The following is a 15556-nucleotide window of genomic DNA, read 5'->3' as shown; positions in this document are numbered from 1 at the left end:
ATTTATTGATTTTACTATTGAGAAATTTGCATCTTCTTTACAGTATGTTTGTAAAGATTCATGGGATTTTCTTAAAGGCATCCAGAAAAGACTTTATAAGCCCGGCCTATTAATGGTTACAATTGACGTAGTGGAATTATTTTCCAGTATTCCATATGTTACAGGTTTGGAATGGTTTAATGATATGTTAGTAGCTGAATCTGGTTTAGATTGCAGCACTATTGGTTTATTGGTAGAGTTCATGGAAACTGTTTTAGACAATAATTTTATTTATTTCAATGGTGAACTTTTTAAACAAAAGAAAGGGGTAGCAATGGGCACTGCTTGTGCCTCCAGCTATGCTAACATTGTTTTGTACTACTGGGAAAGTAAGTTTATTTTCTCACACGCTGGGTTCAACACATTACTCATTATAAACGATACCTGGATGATATTTGTTTATTATGGGATGGCACCATAGATGAGTTCATTGATTTCATGAACTACATCAATTCCACCACACATTTTTTAACATTCACTTACAATGTTAGCAATGACTGTTTGAATTATTTGGATGTAGCCCTCTTCAAGGATACTAACAACTGTACCTTTCAGTCTAAAGTATATAGGAAAAGTACTTCCTCCAACTCTTACTTACATTTTGATAGTGGTCACCCTTTCCAGCAGAAGAAAGGTATAATTAAGGGGCAATTCATACGTGCTTCAAGGATGCGCAGTACTAGGGAACACTTTCTGGAAGAGGTGAACTTTTTGACGCAGCTTTTTAAAGAAAGAGGTTACCCAGCGTACTTGGTTAATGATTTAGCTCAGGAAGTTATTACTAACAGGGAAATTATTTATCTTCCTTTACTGGGGAAAGGTACAGTACAAGACACATGAACAAAACCGTCAGAGCAGTTTGATTTTCACAACAGTTTTGTTTACACCTTTTCGGAAGATTTGTTACAGGTGGAACACTCAATTTTGAGATATTGGCCTATTCTTAAACAACAAGATGAGTTTACACAGATTGTTAAGGAATGGCCCTATTTTGTTAGAAGAAGAGACACAAACCTTAAAGGTCTTTTGAAGGAAGACCCAGGTCTAACAGTAAGCGTGTTTGTTCTAGATTTGGAACTTATAATAAGTGTGGGGCATGCAAACAATGTTCTTATGTAATTAAGGACAGCTCCCTATACATCACCTCTAGGAGGTTTAAATTTAGGGCTGAACATTATTACAACTGTGGGGCAAGGGGTGTTGTTTACTTAGGTCTGTGTACCTATTGTCTCAGTTTTTATATAGGTAAAACTGAGAGAACCCTTAGAAGAAGAATATATGAACATCTTTACGACATCTCCAAGAGGAAAGATACTAATGCCTTTTTTAAACACCTTGGCTCATGCCCCAACATGCAGATTAAATTTATGGTTTTAGAACAGGTTCTGCAGGACAATAGAGGAGGTGATTGGGAGGCCCGTCTGGAGTACAAAGAATTGTTGTGGCAGCTTAAACTGAACGCAACAAGACCACCTGGTTTTAACGAAAGTATCAGTATTGCTAGTGCATTGAAATTAAGAAGGGCTAAGTTATGATTTTAGGTTTTTTAGAGCCTAAATTCTTTTAAGAGGTGTTTGCACTTTTTTAGATGTTTTTTAGACATTTTTATAAAGTTTTTTATGCCTTCTATGATGTGTTTAGCATGGATTTTGCACAATTGCACTTTCATTGGGTATATTATTAATAATTTAATGTATGGCATATTTATTATTTTTTTACTTATTTTAACTTGGAACTAGTGCCTTTAAAGCTAATTGCACATTTATTTTATTAACACCCTGGTCACATGATTCTATTGATGAAGTATTTAAGCTTGTAATTTCTAAAATGGATTATCTTGAAAAAGCCTGGTATTCATCCAGGCGAAAGCGCTTGATTTTATTATTTACTTGAATAAAGTTTCACGTTTAATTATTATTGATTGGCTCCTCTTTCTCCAAGCTTGTGGACTTGATGTTTTTATCTGATTTCCGTATTGGTCTACATTATCAGAGTCAGTACATGCCAGTTGGGGTGGGCATGTTGATTGTTGCTGGAGATAAGGTGGGGGGAGAGAAAGATGTCAATTAACAGGTAGTATATTCCTGTAGTCCACATTACTTTCCGAGTCAGTGCTGTTATCTGTACTTTACAAGTCTTACTACACTACCCTATAGCCTTATTTTGGTCAGTGATATGGCTGATGTCATCATTACACATGAATTGGTTTTACCTGCAGTATACACCTCTTACCTGGTATACCTGTGGAGGGAATGTTTGTTAACACTGACTGTACACATACGCCTGGATTCTGGGTTGATGTTTTGCACTATGCTATCCAACTCTTTTTTCACAGACTCTGGCCATGTGTTGACCACATGCTGGTGTGCCTGCATATATATTGTCCTCTTCCACCTTTAGTGACCTGGCGCACACATATACATGCTTTCCTACACAGTTATATTATGTAGCACAGTGTGGGTGACAGTGACCAGTGATACTTTATTATTCAGAGAAATTGCAACACTCACAATCCCCTACAATACCAGGGTGGACAGTACCAGTACAGGTTATATTGTTCTGTATTTCTCAGCACAGTGTCCATATCCAACATACTTGTGGGAGCAATTTTTGTTAGCACTACCTGACTGTTGCTACTCAACATTCCAGATTGCACATTAGTATTATGCACATACAATCCCCTACAATACCAGGGTGGACAGTACCAGTACAGGTTGTATTGTTCTGTATTTCTCAGCACAGTGTCCATATCCAACATACTTGTGGGAGCAATTTTTGTTAGCACTACCTGACCGTTGCTACTCAACATTCCAGATTGCACATTAGTATTATGCACATACATCTCACTCTGTTACTGTACACACTCTGGTCACAGCTTGACAACATGGGAGTGTAGATAGGCCATACTTGAAATATTACTCTCCTAACAGTTTCAGGGGTTGCTACAGTGACAGATGTGTTCTTATGATAGTTGAAAATCACTTGTATTCCCTGTTTGCTGGCTACACATCTGGGATCATCCCATAGACTTACCAGGGGGACAGGGGGACAGACAGTAGATATGGGCACATATACAGGATATTCTGGCCTCATGTGTACAGTTGTGAGGTATGAATCTCTATGCAGTCTACTTCCAGTCCCAGGATTCAGATCATGGCTGTGTCTGCTACAACTTAAACTCTGTCCATCACAGTTGTGTCTGCTATATTGATATTGCTGTATATCTCCAATCTGCTTTCTGTCTTATTAATTCCCTGTGCTTATGCATTCTGACGTTGTATAACAACACTCTTATACAGAATTCCTAGACAGTTATATGATGTAGGACAGTGTGGGTGACAGTGATGTGTAATCCCTCATTATTCAGAGCCACTGCATATCATTCTTGTATTTCTGAGCACAGTGCTGGTATCTGACAGACCTGTGGGAGGAATGTTTATTAGCACTACCTGAATGTTCTCACACAGAGTACCAGGTTCCACATTACTATTATGCACATACATCTCACTCTGTTACTGCACACAGTTTGACCTTAGCTTAACAATTTGGGGTGTAAATGGGACATACGTGGCTTCATAGTCACATAGGGTATTGGGGAGTTGCTAGTGTGCCAGGTTTGTTGTCATAGATGTGTGTCAGACAGTTGTATTTCCTGTTTGCTGCCTATACATCTGGGATCATCCCACCGATTTCCCAGGTGGACAGGTTGATAGGGAATAGATATGGGCCACATTAATAGACATTCTAGACATATCTGTACAGTTATGGGGTATGATTCTGTATGCAGACTACTACTACTGGCAGGATTTGAACTGTGGCTGTGTGTGTGCTAATAAAACAGCACTTCACATGTCAGTTGCATGTGCTATTTAGTTTTTGTTGTTTGCATTTTCCCTGTTTACTATGTGTCTCTCAGTTGTACTAAATGGCTTTTGGGGATTACACCTGTCATATACAGGCATTCCTACACATTCAATTTATGGTGCAAGGTATGGGTAATAGTGCTTAATACTACAGTACTATTACATGAGTGCAAATCTACACTACCATATGATACCAGAATATACACATGCAGTCCTGTAGTTTGACTTGTTTTGTCGGGATATTACCCTTTTATTGACTTACAAACAATATGAGACTCTTCTGTCACATTCTCTAGTGTATGCAGTACTTGCCTTGAACAATACAGGTTTTATACTAGCAATTAATTTACTACTACTTTTATTTTTATTTCCTATGACAGTAAAATCATGAGTATTACTGACCTGCCTCACGTTGCAACCACGCCAGGCAGCTGATGTGGGCCTCCTGGTTTGTGGTCCACTCCGTTGCAGCTGTGGGGGACATAAGAAGGATATTTAGCCATACCTATCCATGATATACCTGAGCTGGCACTTATTACACAAATACTGTGGTGATACTTACACATGGCTGGGACATCCCCTGATGCTCTACCCTCTTGGAGCCACTCCTCCAAGAGGTCCCCCTTCCGCCGCTTCAGGTCGGCATAGTCGTGCCTGACCTGCTCACCAGTTCGTGGTATGTCAGTGGCACTGGTGAGGTCATGGGCGAGACAGTCCCGGGCCTCCACCTTATATTGGGAGCCCTGGTACTGGCCCTGCAGCAGTCTCTGTGCATGGTTTTTAACTTGGAGTCCAGCCATTACCTTGGACTCCTGGATGCACCAGCGCTGCCCCAGGAGACACACTTCCTATCCCCTTACTGCCATAGCACCTGCAAGGGGAAGCTACAACCAGTTATGAGATGTATTCCCACCTCTTGGGTTTAAGTAAGGTGGATTTCCCGTGCTTTTCCGTGATTGGCCGGTTTTGAAAAGGCTACACTATGGGCAAAGCTGCTTACCTAAGTTGGCATTGTTTAAAGGGGTATACCACTGGGCACAAAGAGTTAGCTGGTCTACACATTGCTCACACCTCCTAAGCTGGCCTGTGCAATGCTTGGTATTGGCTACAGTAGACATTCATTATAATGCCTTTTTGGCATTGTGTTATTATTCATTACACCTTATATGTATGCCTAGTATCCCTGATTGATGTGTATGTACACTCTGTGGAGTCCTTGTGTTTTATTGGGGACTTTGACACTCTGTTACAATTACACCTCACATCTGGGCTTACTGCTGTACTCCAGTTCACATATTTATGTTATTTAGTGGGTTATGGCACATATGACTGTATACTGATGCCTTTCACAGGTTCAGTTTGGTTATACTATGGTGAGGACATGTTTACTACTACCTCATTATTCTGTACCTCTGGGATGGCTTTGTGGATAACTACTGGGACTATGGTGTATAGGGTCCTGGGTTCGAGACCTGCACGGCTGTTCCTTTTGTTGATGGGCAGAACAAGGGCTGTTGGATACAGAGTGTTTAATACACTTGTGAGCAGTTGTAAGCAGGTTTGAGTGATGGTAAACACTGCTAACCTGCTGTTACATCTGTTTACAGAGAGTTAGCTTTAGAATTGCTTAGCCAGTGTAGGCTATGCATACCACAGCGCAAATGGGCTTAAGGCCGCTTACTAGAGCTTACATATGCTTACTACAGCTTATTTGTGCTTAGACCTGTTTACTAGTGCCTTATTCATTATAAAACTGACACCTCACATGTGCATTTACTGCAATACTCCAGTTCATAAATATATGTTATTTACTGGGTTATGCAACAAAACTACTTGTCATAATGTGCTTTGCCATGTAAAATAGGATGTGCTGCAGTGGAACTCAAACCAGGAATGCCTGCTCGTTAGGCAAATGCTCTGCCCCTACACTATTGCTGTGCTGCTTCATTTGCATATATCTTCCTTGTTATTCTCTTCAGCCTTTTAAGCTGCTTTAACCATAGCTAAGTGAGGGGCACACCCGTGCACCTATGGTTAGCTTCAATTGGATTTTTTTAAAAAGTAAAATTGGGTTTCTTCATTTTATTACTACATTCTGTTGATGTTATACACAAGGGGGACTGTTGGTGGGGATATGCGGTCACCTGTGTGCGGTCTCACTTATTGCATACCCATTTCTACTGTTCTACATTGCAGGGACATGTTTATTCTGAGAGCTCTGCTCTCAGACATGCCCCCTGCACTCTTACATGTTCCACGTAAGCCTAGGAGCTTGGGCAGTGCTCCTTATTAATATGCATGGCGCGCTGCCGTCCTGCTCCTAAATGGTCACTTCTGTGCAGGACTTGCTTAGTAAATCCAGGGTGAGTGTAAAAACCTAAAAAAAAAATCCTCTGCCTCCTCATATGGGGTACCACCTTCATGCCCCCCTAAATGGCATATACACCAAATCCACAGTTACACCCCTGTGAAGAAAAGGAAAAACCCAAAATGCACTCTACCAGTTCACCCAATACAACGGACTGAGGTGAAACCCATCTCAGCATTCAGTTTTCAACATAAAACCCCTCATTGGAAAACCCAAAGATGACTTGCAGGATAGCCTTGGGAATGGATAATTTATTGCAGTTAAGCTTATAAAAACACTGCAACTAAACATTACCTTCTGTGTACTGTGCTTGACAGAGAATCCTAATTGTGGGAGAAACATCCAAAGCAAGATGTCATTTTTCAACGGCATAAGTCTCTGCATGAACATTTTTTGTCTGTCATGCATAAATAAACCAGAAATAGATGGTGATGTTTGCAAATGGTAGTGATATGAACATTATGAACAGGCCACAGATTTCTTCAAATGGACTGTATGAAAACTGATTATGTGCAAGTATGATGGTGGTGTGAATGGAGCTCTGCTGAAGTTTGTAACAACAGCACAACTGTAGAGAAAAACTAATTAATCCACGAGCCAGGAGAAAGAAAAACAAATCCAAATGAGATAATCACTTTATTCGAGTTGAGAGCTTTCCTCTCCACTAAAGAGACTTCATCAGAACAATGTGCACACAACACCCAGCCTTTTATATACCCTCCCCAATTAATCAATCAGAACTTTAATGAGAATCAATTAAAAGCAAAAAAACACATTGTTAATAAAAAACCCTTCAGCACTGTTACAATTAATTACCATAACCAAGTTTCATGTACAAACTTAAAATTCCTTGTTAAAAATAACATTAAAACAATCTTAAATCTCTATAAAAATATATATAAACATTAAATTCTGTGCAGTAACATATTAGTTCAGTTAGCCTAAAATGTGGTCCATTTTCAAAATACTGGATATATTTATCATTTCATTGATGCCTGGATACGGAGAGGCATTAAAATACAATTGCCACCTCAGTTCCAGTACATCCAAATGAACATCCAATATACATCTCTGCTCATCTTTGACCAATTGTTGAACTACCAAAAATTTAAATTGATGGTCCTGATGTTCTTGTACATGCCTGTACAGGGGAATGGTGATTCTACAATGCGTAATGTCACCAAGGTGCTCACCGATCCTAACTTTGAATTTCCTAGATGTTTTACCTATATAAAATATAGGACAATTTTCACATTTAGCCATTGTAGTGCCCAAGGATGTTAATAATCCTCCCATTAATTCTGAACTTTTCCTTTGTCTCAAGTATAAAGGAACAATATACACAAGCATTTCACTTGCAATTCCCAATTTTTCTATTAATTTTTCCATCCTTTTTCCTTCCTTCCAATTTGTTCTTTAGAGATCTGTCCTTTCTAAACACAAACCTAGGGGACTTCCCAACCCTGGGTGCAATATTACCATCAAACAGCAAAATCTCCCAGTTTGCTTTAATAACCTCAATGATGGTGCTAGCCACCCCATTGTAGGTTATGATCAGGGTTGAACTAGGGTTAACTACGTTATCTACCCTTCTAAAGGTCTCAAAAATCCATTGCCTATAATTGGCCTGTATATAACTTGCTCACGTTTGTTCAACACTTCAACCCTGACCTGATTTAAAAGACTCTCAGGGTACCCCCTTTGTCTAAACATCTGTATAATAAATTCTATTTCCACCAGGAAATCATCATGCAAACTAACCATTCTGGCAGCCCACACCAGCTGACCTTTGACAACAGACTTCTTTTGATGGTGCAGGTGCCAGCTACCATAATCCAAATAGGAATAGGAAAAAGTAATTTTTCTATGAATTCTAGTAATAAACTTCTTATCTAACTGATCAATTTCCAATTCCACATCTAGGTAATTAATCTTTTCCTTGTTATATTCACGTGTGAATTTCAAAAATTGTACAGTTCCATTAACCCAGACAAGGAACTCATTCAAATCTTCCTCAGTCCCCTTCCAAACAAGAAAATATCATCCAGAAATGTAGTGTAATGCATAATATGTGAGATAAAGGAGGTTTTCATCAAATATTCCTGTTCCCAATAGGACATAATCAGGTTGGCAAATATGGGGGCGCACGCAGTCCCCATTGGCACACCTTTTATTTGTTTGTAATATTGCCCATCGAAACATATATAGTTGTTCTTTAATACAACCTCCATTAATACCACAAATGTATTCACCTCATCCTGATGGAACATGTTAGTTTTGTTAAGCTGCTGTTCAAGCCAGCCTAAACCTTCCTCATGTGGGATCACAGAAAAAAGGTTGACTACATCAATGGTTACCAAAATTAACTCAGGTACTACATCAATCCCATTTAATTTGTTCAGAAACTCCCATGAGTCCTTACTAATATAATTAAAAATGCAAAGACTTTTTTGCATATTTTGGTCTAAATATTTAGTAATGAAGTAGGTCTTTGACCTTTTACCATCCACAATGGGTCTAAATTTTGGATTTCTTAGGCCCTAGTGGATTATTTGGTATCCCAAAAATACTTGGCACCCTGGGATGCTCATTCTTTATGTAATACTATTCATTTTCATCAATCTGGGCTTGATACAGCATGTCATCCAACAATGTCTATCTTTCTATAGGACACTTTAATTTCACTTAATGTACTTTCTTTGTATGCTTCGTCCAACAATAATGAATTCATCCCATCTAAGTAATCAACCCTGTCCATTATGACCACTCCACTGCCTTTGTCAGGTTTTATGCACCTAGCCGTAGGGTCACTAACCAGATCAAAAAGCAGTTGTTGCTCTTCATCAGTCATATTAGATTCAAAGTTGCCCTGGCCTCTTTGATTATTACCATAAATCCTCCTTATATCCTTCTCACAATTTTTTTCGAATAAATCAATAGTTTTATTTAAGGGAGGGTTAAAAGTACTAGGCCTTTTACAACTATCTCTGGGACAATACCCTGATTCATTCTCTTCATTAAACCAAACCTTTAGGTTCAGTTTTCCTGTATAATGCTTCAAGTCAATAATAGACTCCACCATATTGCCTACTCTATATGGTACAAAAGTGAAACCTTTGGCCATTAAATTAGAATGTCTATCGTTGAACTTTGACTGGGAATAATTATAAATCTTAAAATCACCCTTCTTATTGAAAATAACAACAGGCTCTAATCCAGGTTCAATAACGCTGTTGATCCAAACATTGAATCAAACTTTCCAAATCAACCCCCCCCATTGGTGTCACACATACTTGAATTGCCTCCTTGGTTAAGAATGCAATCACTTGACTAACCATCATTCACTTCAAGTGCTTTATCCATACCTGGTAAATACTTCTCCATCTCCAGGTAAACATTATTAGCTAAACAAAAATTGTTTACATTTTCACGATTATTTAGCCTAGACTGTGAATAAATATTAAGGTTGTGAGCATTAATGTCACTTGAATTCATCACTCCAAAATCAACCTCACTATAAGAATAAACTGATAGGTCTGCTGATATAATATTACTAACCTCGCCATCACATATTGGCCGCTTGAACATCAGGTTATTCTTTTTCTGGGAAAGGCTGACAGGATATTGGAGGGCAGGGTGTGAGACCAAAGAGTTTCAGATCTCGAAACACCTAGATGGGCTGCCCCTGGTACCAGTAAGTGAATAAGTGCCTGATATTTCAAAAAGTACTGCTGAAAAGCATTTTTAACCTCTCATGACTGTGACTGCCAAAATGAAGTTGTGAGGGCAAGGCAAATATGTGACGGTGAGGTTAGTAATATTAATGCCAGCAGCATGTTATCATAGTGATGATGATTTGGGCTGTGTGTGTGTGTGTGTGTGTGTGTGTGTGTGTGTGTGTGTGTGTGTGTGTATGTGTGTGTGTGTGTATGTGGTATACAGACATCATGTGGGACATGGTGTACCGATGTGTTTGCCATGTCTGGCCATAGTTGCCAGGCAGCAGCAATATGGTTGCAAATGTGCAGGGGTGTCATCCGTATACCCTTCAGTGACCTGTGTCACACATTCCACATCATGGTTTAGTCTGTATACACCTTAGTGACATGGGTCACATTCCACAGTATATATGTATTGTATCTAAACACAGTCATGGCTATGAACTGTGTCTGTACCTCACACTGTATAGCAATAGAGACGCCTCATGATTCCCTGCAATGGCCATGCACATCAGCTAAATGTGCAGTATATCTGTAGGGCGGACAGACAACACTGCATTGGGGCACCATTACCCCACTGTATATTTGTCAGGACATCATTGTGTTAAACATGTAAGCATATCATTGCACACATCAGCAGATCACATGTCATACTACATGTGATTGTCAAGGTCATATGCCACACATCAGGCAGGTGTACTGTTAACCTGTGCTGGTCTACATGGTGTAACACAGAGATGTATACTAACTACTACTATGATTGTGTAATTTGCATGCCTTCTGCTATGACACATGCATGCTGTTGTGTGCAACCCAGGGATGTATGATAACTACCACTATTATTGTCTGAGCTGCATGCCGTTTGCCGTATCACATGCATTTTGCATGCCTTCTGTCATATCACATGCATGTTACATGCCATAGTGTGTGTGCCTGTGTGTGTGTCTGTGTCTATTGTATAGATTGTAATGTACAGTTCTTGTCTGCCCCTCACAGGTGATGTAGGTGCATTGCCCTCCTGTGGTCCATCTGATGTTAGTGTCCCACCAGACTCTAGCAGTGATGATGAACGTATGATTGAGGCACAGGCAGGGTTGCCAGGGGCTGAATCTGTGCCATTGGTTGCCATTCCACCTATATCCCCCTCATCCCCGCACACAGATCCCATGCCTACACATACACCATCACCAGTGGCCATAGAGGAAGGACAGTTGGCATATGGTAGCTTGGAACAGGAAAGTGTGGGGGCTATGGAAGGTGTGCCTGCACGCCATGGTGTTAGCCAACTGACTGGTGGTGCCCCACATAGGCACGTGGCTAGTGCTGCTCATAGAAGGACCTCTGGCCAACATGCTCCTGCATGACAGAGCGCAGCAGCTGGTGTCACCAGATGCATTTTTCAGGCTGTAATGGAGGCACAGGCATCTGCTGAAAGTACAACAGAAAAGATCAGAGGCTTCAGAGGGCTGCTGTCCATTCTTTAAACAACAACATCCAGGCAATGGTAAATGCTCAACAGCAGATTGCTGAAGCTTTAGATAGATGGTTGGGTGACATGGTTGGAGTCCTTGACTGTGGCATAACAATCTGCAAGCATGAGCTGTCTGTGTTGGAACATCGGGTAGGAATGAGGCATTGGGCACTTGGATGTAGGCCTGCTACATCACCTGTTCCAGGTCTACATGAACGAGCTACCTCACATGTCCGCTCCCATAGTGGCGGTAGCAGCAGCAATGCAGCTGGTGCTGTGCTGTCCACACCATGACACAGCAGGCCACGTGCACGTGGCCCTGGATGGTCCCAACAGGGACACGTTTCCAGTAGACAAGTGTCATCAGACAGTAACCAATCTGCACCTCTGCCTGGTAGTGCCCGTAAAACCCCTGGCAGGCACAGTCACATGTCTGTGGCCTGACACCGTGAACTGTAAAACCTGGCCTGTACAGTCTGCAGCTATCAATAATACCCCTGTGTAGGCCAGACACATGCCAGAACTGTGTGCATACATACATGCACACACCGGAAACATATGTAGGGCACCGCAACACACACATGCATAACATCCACACATGCCCAATTAGATCAAAGGCCCTAACCAACACACATGATGTCATCCAATGGTGCAGCCTAGGCCTCTGGCAAACATTATCACCCTGTGCATATGATGATGCCTGTGACGCATCCCTGACATCCACACCATCGGTGCAGGGACATGCTCATATGGTCTGATGCACAGGGTGAACAGACTAGGAAGATAAGTGTAGTTTACAGTTGTTGAGTACTGTTGACAGGTAGCAGACATACCATGTACTACAGGTGTACAATGCATTTCATACTGTTAACAGTATGTGTCTTGTGTAACAACAGTAACTGCATGTTGGTCATAATGTTCTGCTTTCCTCCTTCAGGTCTAATTGCATGTGCCGGTGGATGTCAGTGTTTGCAGTTAGTGTCCTGTATGTCAATGTGGACTACTCACAGGTATGTATGAATATACCAGCATGCAACGTGTAGCTGCCACATAACAGTGAGAATGTCCCACGTTCCAAACATGTCTACTGATCCAAGAGCATGATAGCTGTGTATTAAGCTACTGTGGCTACAGGTGTGACATCCATACTGGGTGACATCACAGGTACAGTTACATGGAGTGGTGAGTTAAGAGAGCGGTCTAGCAGATTACAAGGGTAGAGGCCAGTGGAAAGTGTGATGCCTCATTGGAAAGCAGTAATACACGTTCCCATGACAGGATGCCAACACACAACTGCACCCACACACTCAGGTATTGACACACATGTATTCAGTGATACAGTAACACACCCACACACTCACGGATTCACCAACACAGTAAACACACACTCACACACAGTTGCTACTTCTTGAGGTGAGGACCCCTGCCTATGTACAAATCATCATTACAGTACTGTGCACCTACATGGCATGCCACAGAGAATACACATGTACAGTTAGTCAGTATGGCCTAAGATCGGGGACGTCAACACGGATAGTAGATTGCATCACCTGGATCTTATCAGTTCAGTATGGTAACATACATCCTCACTCCAGGGACCAGACAGCCATACATACACACACACGCACACACGCACACACGCACACACGCACACACACACACACACACACACACACACACACGCACACACACACACACACACACACACACACTGTGGCATTCACTATTGAATACACCTATGTCACGCACATACAGATACCTCACATGTGTGAAATACATGCCTCTGTCTATATCCTGCTTTCTACATTGCAGTCTGTACAGATGTGTACACTAGTGTACAGGAGAATGAGTAACAACTGAGATGTATTTCCCACCATACGTGACATATATGGACACACACACAACCACACATGCCTGTACTGTGAATCAAACACCTGCCTAGCTGATGATATATATGACAGACTTACAGCAGTATTGCATGCGTTACAAAGTGTACTGGTGCTTCCTTTGGCAATCGTGCTGATATATGCACACGGGACGTCTTAATTGTTACAGGTGTCAAGTGATTTACCTTCGGTGTCACTCTGACCGCTGTCTATGTTGTGTGTTGTCTTTCAATTAACGAATCCATTGCTTACTTATTACACAGGTTATTGTAGGACCACTTGTGACACACCTGTGAGCTGTCCTCAGCAAACATCCATCTGCAAAGATGCCCCACTACTTAGTTATTTCCACACATCTGTCCATACCTGAGGTACATCTTTCCATACATTCAGCATATCACCATATACAGTTGGCAATGTTGAGGCTGCATTGCAACTGCATGATGTACTAAGATACACGTCACCTGCATACATCAGCAACTGCACACGCATGGTATCTGAATGCACGCCACTACATGTACATGTTTGTAGGTCCTACAATCCTGTCATTTGTGCATGTTTGTAGGCATTGCAATTGGTGGACATGTGTAATGACATACATGGCACATGGTCTGTTGTATAATATGATAGGTGTAATGGATGACCATTACAGAGGGAATGTTACCTCTGTCAACATTGATATCACACCTTATGTACTGTTAGCATTCAGCAGCCATGGACCTACATTCCATGTGCATGTATGTAATGGCTGTAGCCACCTGTCTGCACAAAGGACAACAACAGCTATGCTATTTACATGTATGTTGTGTGTGTGTGGCATGTACATATCCAGGGCAGGTACATGTATGTCATATCCAAACATGAGGGTGTGTACTGTGTAGAGCAACAGTCATCTGCTAAGGCTGTAAATAACCGAGGGCCCCTGGTATGTGTACAGCTGACCTGGTTACAGACAGTGGTATCATTGCATTGCATAACACATGATGCAACTGTGTCAGTACATGGGTACTTTCTACAGTTGATGTAGAACTGAGTACAGTCCACTGGTCAAGGATCACATGGTGGTGTACTTTTATATGTTCTACAACATGTATGGATGTGTGCTGGTGGTCCGAGAGCATGGTGGTGTCTGAGGTTTACATCCTAGAATGCAGCATTTGACACTGTGTCCTGCATCTGACTCATCTGTGATGCCTTTCGTGGGGGTACCAGTCAGTACATTTGAGTGACCTCTATGTATGTGGAGACGCCACTACCTGGAGCGGTCCATACCTGTGTTATGGCCCGCATGTCTGGTTCTGAGGTATATGGTGGTAGTGCTGTTGTGCACTACAGAGCCATCAGCCAGGTGTTCCTCACTGCACAGATGTCACTACTCCCCATTACTGGATCTACAATGAGCAGCTGTGATTATGGACGCTACACATCTAGCACTGGTTAGCATAAGCATACAATGCAGTTGTCCTCTAGGTGTCAGGGTGTTATCCTGTGTTTAGGACATTTGCCTTGGAATGGCACTAAATGGGCGGATGCAACTTGGTATTATCCCCACTCCCTTGAATCATGGATGCATGTGATATGTGTCAAAGGCCTGTCTACTGTCAGTCATGTCATCCCAGAATGACAAACACTGGACAACCTCGTACTTACAGCAGGACATAAGTTCATTGTGTTGGTCAAGCAGTTTCCACTCCTAGCAAGACATCACTGTGAGTGGTGGCATTGTGCTTGGTATAGGATGGTACACCAAAGGTGGCGGACAGCAGCAGACATTGTGTAAAAGACCGGTGTCAGATATCTGTAGAGCAGCATTCCTGCTAACAATGACAACTACTAACACCAGAGCCCATTACAATATGTTCTTTATGTCTAACTGTAATAGCATGGCCACTGTGGCCTTCCGTGTTTAGAATCAGAGTGCATCTCAGACAGCCCTGTGCTACTAAGTGTATGAGCATGCCCAGTATAACCTTGTGTAGATGGACACATAGTTCATTCCGAACAGCCCTGTGCTACTAAGTATGTGAGCATGCCCAGTGACACCTTGTGTCGGTTATGTGCCTCTGTGTATGGGCATGGCCATTGTAACCCTGTATAGTGATAGTAGTCGTCCATTCCACAGATGGGCATACTCCAGGTCAGGATGGATTCCTACTTTTAACACACAGGTTCACAGGTATGTATATCTTAAATGCCAGCATCCCTGTTGA

This window comes from Protopterus annectens, chromosome 9.part0 (genome assembly GCF_019279795.1).
Source record: "Protopterus annectens isolate FY-2018-M chromosome 9.part0, PAN1.0, whole genome shotgun sequence".
Lineage (NCBI taxonomy): Eukaryota > Metazoa > Chordata > Ceratodontiformes > Protopteridae > Protopterus > Protopterus annectens.
The sequence above is the reverse complement of the archived record's forward strand: the minus strand, read 5'-3'. Positions refer to the sequence as shown.